General features: G+C 39.1%; 1 pseudogene; it reads right to left on the bottom strand.

Annotated features, from left to right (window-relative positions):
* Positions 1 to 707: 707 nt before the first annotated feature.
* Positions 708 to 6288, bottom strand: LOC143651007 (monocarboxylate transporter 1-like; annotated as a pseudogene).
* Positions 6289 to 8281: the final 1993 nt, after the last annotated feature.

The raw sequence follows: 8281 nt of genomic DNA, 5'->3' as shown, positions 1-8281 counted from the left end.
AATGGAATTCTACTCCAGCAATGAAGCTACAGAATAATCCAATAGCATGAAAAACAAAACATTATGCTATGTACTCAACAGCATGGAAAAACAAAACATTATGCTATGTGAAAGCCCTACACATAAGGCTACATATTCTGCAATTCAATTTATACCATTTTGGAAAAGGCAAAAGCATTGGGGACAGAAATCCAGGTCAGTGGCTGCCAGAAGCTGTGGGTGAGGAAAGGGGACTGGCTGCAAAGGAGCAAGAAGGAACTATTTTGGTTGTTATAAGTATTTTATATTTAGTGGTAGTTTTTTTTTTTAATAACTTCAAACCTATACGAAAGTTGCAAAAATAATACAAAAACAATACATCTCCTCTAACAACCATTCCAGGTACATTTCCTGAGGATAAAGACATTTACTATCTAATGGAGGTAGTTTTTTTGACTGCATGTTTTTGTCAAAGCTCATCAAACTATTAATGAAATTGTACTGTGTGTGATTTATACTTGAGTACATCTGACTTAAAATAAAAGCTATTTCCTTCCCTCATTCTTTGCAAATTCCCTCCCCCCAAAGGATGTGATCTATTTATTTTGGACAACCACTGAAAAAAAACTCCTTCAGTGAATGCCTGGTATGATTTTCACAGCAATACTCACTCTTCGCATTAAGCACCACTTGCAGAACATAGGTCAGTAAAATCAGTACATCTTTCGTCAAAAACTCCTCTTTATCCAAAATTTCAGGCTGGAATTTCCGTCTCTTTGGAACCTTTCTCTGTGCCTTTGTTTCTTGGCAGCATCCACATTGGTTGCCTCCTTTTTTTTTTTTTGCTTCTCTTCTGGTTTCTGTTCTTTTGCCACAGATGCATGCCAAACGATAAGGGTTATGCCACATGTCCAGTATGTACATTTGTAGTTTCCATAAATGTTATTGAGAGAACCTAAAGTCAGTCTGAAAAATGAAGGAAAGAAAGAGAGGGAGTTAGGGAGGAAGAGAGGGAAGGAGGAAGGGAGGGAAGAAGGGAAGAAAGAAAACTTGTTGTGTAGATTCAAGAAAACAGGTATACCTTTTCCCAAATAAAGCCTAAAGATCTACTCAGAAAGCAAATGTAACTTCAAATTCCAGTCTCCTAGAGCCCAAATGGCAAATTAGCCTAAAACTGAAGTGCTAAAAAGAATCTGATTTTAATTTACGATGTCAGACAGATTTAGGATGATTCAATATGTTTTAGTTAGAGAAACTCAACAATAATTGAATTGCAACACACCAGAGTTAGAAAAGACTTAGAAATCATCTAGTTCAACCCTCTCATTTTATAAAGGAAAGGACTGATACCCAAGAGAGATTTAGGAAGATGGCTCAAGGTTACACATCTAGTTTTAACTCAAGTTTCCAGGACTTCTAGACTGCTGGTCTTCCCCAACATCAATATTTCCCAAAGAATGTTTCCATAAATACTTGTCCCATGCTAATGTGCCATGCAGGGCACATTAAAGAATTTGGTATTTACCCTAAGAGCAATGGGAAGCAACTGGGAAGTTTTAATAAACTGGGATGTTAGACATGTAAAGATCATCTTGCATGCAGAGTAGAAAACAAATTGAAGGTAGACCAGTCAGGAGGATATTAGAGCAACCCAGATAAGAGAAAGGAGCTTGGGTGATGGTGGTAGCTTTGGAGGGAAGAAACAGTCAGATTAGAGAGATTTAGGTGGTGGAAATTGGCAGGATTTGGAAACTCACTGGGCATGCAGAGGAGGAAAGAAAGGGAGGTGTTTAGACTTAGTAGTGGAACTTCTTTTATGCATCTGTTCTTACTTTATAATGCATAATCTCAAAAGCATGAGTAACATCCAGAGGAAGGCCAAATTTTTACTGTAATTATTAAGATACAAAGAAATAAATTTAAAATGTAAAGATTTTGGTATTCTTGGGAATAATCCACCAAGTTTTAAGGTTAATTAAAGCTCTGTGGTCTTGGGCAAGTTATCTCACTGTTAGGAGCCTTTTTTTCTTCATTTATAAAATAGGCACAATAATATTCCCACCTTGTAAACTTGTGAGATAAGACAATATACAAAATGACCAGGACGGATCCTGGTATATATTGCTAGCATTTACGTGGTAGCTATTTTATTTTTTCAAATAGTACCACTAAGATATGTACTATGATTCTAATGAAATCACCACCAGTGCTTCAAAGATTATAATGAAATCACCACCAGTGCTTCAAAAGTATATAACATACTTTTTGACAATAAATATGTTTGTTTTATGAAGAGAAAAATAATTTTAAAAGAAACAACTGTGGCTTGTAATAATTTTTTAATTTCCCTTTCAGCTTGATGGTTCAATTTAGTTCAATTCTATAAGTATTTGAGCAGTTGTGCCATGCCAAGCATTGTGCAACAACGAGGGTACAGAAAGGAGGAAGACTTGCTCTCTGCCATCAAGCATCTCACTAATCTCTGTTTCTGTCACCTCCCCAATCTTTGTACTTATCATACGATAGCAGAACCACAGAAGTAAGGAGACATACCACACCTTAAAGTGGTGGCCCCAGGAAGACAGGACAGCATTCCACAATGGTCACCAATCCCACAGCGCTGGAGAATCTCTGGGGTCCAACAAGGTCCATCAGTGTTTCAAATAATACCGAGCTGAGCCACCCAAATGCAAATCCAAAGAATCCCACGTGGACACAGAGCTGGTGGCTAAAGGGAGGAGCATATGACATGCTCCATTTGCAATGACGGAAGCACCAAAGCAATCCTGAACTCGAGGTCTTACCCCCTTTGTGTTGGCTACAAGTTCCATGGAAGATCTGGCTATCTTATGTCAAAAGACATAACAGAAAGAAGGAAGTCAGACTTCTCACCAGGGAAATGTTGACTCTTGACATAATTACAAAGAAATGCTAAAGGTGTAAATAATCCAAAAAATAGTAGCACATTACTAGAAGGTATAGCACAAAGCTTCTGTGGGTAAACAGGGATGAGAACAGAAACTTGTTAGCTGCTTGGAAGACTGATTGTTTCTACTCCCTGGGGGTTCTATTATTAAATTCTGTGTTTGTATCACCTGCACCTTTTCTTGCATCACATTTTCCAGCCTCCAGGAAGGTTCCTTTAGATCTTTGTTCCCCTGCCTTTGTTGGCTTGGGCCCTGTTGGTCGTATCAGGGCTCCAGCTACACAGCAGTCTAGTAGGAAGCCCAGCAGAATTAGGAAGCTTCCTCTCCACCAAAAAAACATCAGAGTCTGGTTGAGGGGGCTGGTGAGGAGCACAGGGCTGCCAGCCGTGGCCAGTTCATCTGCCAGTGGTCACCTTTGGTAGAAATTGCCAATCATGGTCAGAGCTTGAAATTGAAAGCAAGCCCACGGCCTGGATAGGAAGAAAAAAACTATATACTTTAATACAGGTCAGAAACATATTGGCTATTAATTAAGTAGACTATGAAACTGAATGGAAAGAAGATAAAATGGTCACTATACAAAAGGCTGTTTTTTGGTTATTTTATTTTCTAGATTTGTTTTTCTTTGACATGTTTATTCACACACCATATAATTCATCCAAACTGTATAATTAATGGCTTTTAGTATAACCACGTAGTTATGCATTCACCTCCACAATCAATATGAGAACATTCTCATTTCTCTGGGAAAAAAATTCCATATCCCTTACATCCTCCCATTATTAACACTTAGCTTTGATATAGTGCCTTTGTTACAATGGATAAAAAAAAATCAATGTCACTGTTAACTACAGTCCTTAGTTTGCATTTATTGTATTTTTTCCATATACCAACTTATTATTAACACTTTATAATAGTGATGTACATTTGCTCTAGTTCATGTAAGAAGTTTCTTATTTTTATACATTCATAGTTATCATCTAGCACAGGTGTTGTTTTGTTATACAGTCCCAGGTTTTATCCTCTAACTTTCCATCTAGTGACATACACAACCCTAGACTTCCTGTTTCAATCATATTCACAGTCAGCATTGTTAGTTACACTTACAGTATTGTGCTGCAATCACATGGTATTTTGCTTTCCATTTCACAACTTATTAAACATTCTTTACAAATTAAGCATTATCTGACCACGCTCTACCCTCCTTCTATCTCTCGGTAACCTATACTCTAGTTTTAATTCCCAGAGTTTGCTCTCTATAGTTAGTTTATACTACTGAGACCATACAATATTTGTCCTTTTGTGTCTTGCTTATTTTGTTCAACATAATGTCCTCAAAGTTCATTCACCTTGTTACATGCATTAGGGCTTCATTCATTCTTACAGCTGCATAATATTCCATTGTATGTATATACTACAGTTTGTTCATCCACTCCTCAGTTGATGCATATTTGGACTGTTTCCATCTATTGGCAATCGTGAATAATGCTTCTATAAACATCGGTGTGCAGAGGTCTATTTGTGTACCTGCTTTCAGATCTTCTGAGTTTATACCTAGTGATGGGAGTTCCAGATCATATGGCATTTCTATACTTACTTTCCTGAAGAACTGCCAAATTGACTTCTAGAGTGGCTACACCATTCTACATTCTCACCAGCAGTGAATGTGTTCGTCTTTCTCCATAGCCTCTCCAATACTTGCAGTTTCGGTTGTTTTTAAATAGTGAGCATCCTAGTAGGTATGAAATGATATCTCTTTATGCTTGCTCTTTGCATTTCCCTAATTACTAATGAGGTTGGTTATCTTTACATGTGCATTTTAGCCATTTGTATTTCCTCTTTGGAAAAGTGTCTATCCATGTCTTTTGCCCATTTTTAAGTAGATTGATGCTTTTTATTGCTGAGTTGAGTATCTCTTTATGTATTCTAGATATTAAACCCTTATCAGAAATGTGGTTTCCAGATATTTTCTTCCATTGAGTAGGCTGCCTTTTTACTTTCTTGACAAAGTCCTTTGGTGAGCAAATATATACAGTTTTGAAAAGATCCCATGCATCTGTTTCTTGTTTCATAGCTAGTGTTTTAGGTGTAAGGGCTGAGAAACCACCTCCTACCACAAGATCTTGAAGATGCTTCCCTGCATTCCCTTCTAAGAGTTTTATGGTCCTAATTCTAACATTTAGGTCTTTGATCCATGTTGAGTTAATTTTTATATAAAGTGTGAAATATGGGTACTCTTTCATTCTTTTAGATATGGACATCCAGTTCTCCAAACACCATTTTTTAAGAGACTGTCCTATCCCAGTCGAATGCACATGGTTGTCTGGTCAAATATTCAATTGACCAGGGGGTTCCAGGAAGGTGGCGGAATAGGGTAGATCGAGCTCAGCCCTGCTCCAAGGAAAAGTTAGAGAAGGGATGGGAGGTGACTGATTTGGCATTTCAAGAGGGCAGCTGACCTGGGAGATCCTTCTGTACCACACAGGCCAGCCCTGATTGCAAAAGCTGAGGAACTGAGAAGCAGAGGACTGGAGCCTAACGTGGAATCTCAGAGCCCACTGGAGTGCACAGACAGAGAAACAGGGACTAGGAATTAAACCAAACCACGTTTCTTGAATGTGCCACCCTCACCAGCACAGCCCTGTGACCCACGACTCACCCCATACCACATGCACCTGAATCCCCTCACCCGCCCCCAGTACTTGCGCTCCAAGCACCCTTGTCCCACCAACTCCCAGAGCATGTACCCGTCCCCCACCCCCACCCCAAGTGCAGCTCAGCCCACTTTTTCTGCACCCCTCCCAAGCACTGCCTTCCCCTCCCCACTCCCTGCAGGCTGTCGCCTGCAGTGCCTAAAGGCTACAGGCACCTACCTCCATACTCAGGCTACACTGGTCCCCAGCCTACAGTGTTGCATAGTCTCACCCTGCCCTCCCCCCCAGCTCTGCCCATCAGTTTATGGCACTACTAGATCCAGGCATGTGCTCAGCCCCCAGTCACACCCCTCAGCTCTGGGATCATAAGTTTATGGCAGTCCTAGACCCATGCATGGGCATGGTCCTCAGTCATGCCTCCCAGCTCTGGGAAAGTGCTGACCTGTGTAGCCAGGTCACATCTGCCTCCAGCTCATGCAGGGATAACACTGACCCGCTGCCATAGTTCTGCACATGCACAGAAAGGGCCCCGAGCCCTCCACCAGTGCACATCAGGGTTATGTGCCCCTAGACCTGTGCACCCACACAGCTACATACTCCTAGGCTGCTGGATGCCCAAGTTCATAAGCACCAGCATAGCATCCCCAACCTGCACCTATACCTGTGCCACAAACCATCATGGCACTATTGTACCCCACCCCGTACCCTGCATCCTGCCACACAACCATCCTACAAACACAAGGCTTTAGACTACTGAAGGAAATCAACTTCCAAAGCAAATCAATCAAGATATTTACATGCAATGAAAACAACAGAAGATCACTTAACATATCACAATGCAGACAGATATAGCCCAGCCTTACAATCAAATTAAAAACACCAGAGGAGATACAGACATTGGAACAACTAATCAAAGATATCCATGTAACTCTACTTAATAAAATAAGTGGGATGGCTAATGACATAAAGGAGATCAAGAAACAGTAGAAGAGCATAAAGAGAAATTTGAAAGAATAAATAGAAAAATAGCAGATATCACAGGGATTGAAGATTTTGCTGACCAAATAAAAAACATACTAGAGACACACAACAGCAGATCTGAAGAAGCAGAAGAAAGAATAAGCAAACTAGAGGACAGAATAACTGATTTTGAACACTCAGAACAGCAAATGGCAAAAAAGACAGAAAACGTTGAATTAGATCTCAGGGAAATTATGGACAAAACAAAGCACACAAATATAAGAATCATTGGTGTCCTAGAAGGAGAAGTGAGGAGTAAAAGGATAGGAAGAGCAGTTGAGGATATAATGGGGGAAAACTTCTCAACCCCTATAAGGGACATAAATATACAAGTCAAAGAAGCCCAAGAAACTCCAAACAGAATAAATCCAAATAGGCCTTCCTGAAGACACGCACGTATCAGTCTGTCATATGTTGAAGAGAAGCAGAGAATTTTGAAAGTAGCAAGACAAAAAGAATTTACTACATACAAGGGAAACCACATAAGACTGAGTTCAGACTACTCAACTGGCACTATGGAAGTACGAAGGTAGTGGTAGGATATATTTAAGATCCTGAAAGAGAAAGACTTTCAGCCAAGAATTCTGTAGCCAGCCAAATTGTTCTTCAAAACCGAGGGAGAGATTAAAATTTTCACAGACAAACATATCCTGAAAGAATTTGTCAACAAGAGACTAGCCCTACAAGAAATACTAAAGGGAGTTCTGCCAGTTGAAAAAAAAAAATGGACAGGAGAGGCAGGGCTGGAAGAGGGCACAGAATTGAAGAATACCAGTAAAGGTAACTTAAAGGATAAAAAGAAAGAAGGAAAAGAATATATAGATCTGACAAATAAAATATAAAAGATAAGATAGTAGATTCAGTAAATGCCTTTTCAGTAATATCTTTGAATGTTAAAGAACTAAACTTACAAATTAAAAGATACAGATTGTCAGAATGGATTAAGAAATATAATCCAGCTATATGCTGCTTCCAAGAGACTCATTTTAGACACAAGGATACAAATAGATTGAAAGTTAAAAGATGGAAAAAGATTTTCCACGCAAGTTGTAACCAAAAGAAAGCAGGAGTAGATATACTAATATTGGACCAATAGACTTTAAATGTAAAGTCATCATAAGTGACAAAGAAGGACACTATATATTAATAAAGGGACAATTCACAAAGAAGATATGAGAATTATAAATGTTTATGCTCCCAATCAAGGAGCTCCAAAGCACATTAGACAGACATTGGTAAAACTGAAAGGAGTGATTGACATTTCAAAAATAATAGTAAGAGACTTCAATCACCACTCTCTTCTATAGATAGAACAATCCAATAGAAGATCAACAAGGAAATAGAGAAGTTAAACAACTTGATAAATGAATTACACCTAACAGCCATATATAAGTCACTGCACCTCAAAACACAGGATGTACATTCTTTTCCAGTGCTCATGGAACATTCTCCAGGATAGATCATATGCTGGGGCACAAAACAGGTCTTTATAAGTTAAAAACACTGGCATTATTCAAAGCACTTTCTTTGCTCCAATGGACTGGAGCTGGATCTCAATAACCACCAAAGAAGGAAAACTTTCACAAATAGATGGAGATTAAATAACACACTCTTAAACAACCAGTGAGTTAACGAAGAAATTGCTAGAGAAGTCAGTAGCTATCTGGAGATGAGAATGCAACTTTCAGAACTTATGGGATG

Source organism: Tamandua tetradactyla, chromosome 11, assembly GCF_023851605.1.
Source record: "Tamandua tetradactyla isolate mTamTet1 chromosome 11, mTamTet1.pri, whole genome shotgun sequence".
Classification (NCBI taxonomy): Eukaryota; Metazoa; Chordata; class Mammalia; order Pilosa; family Myrmecophagidae; genus Tamandua; species Tamandua tetradactyla.
This window is presented reverse-complemented; position numbering and strand designations above follow the sequence as displayed.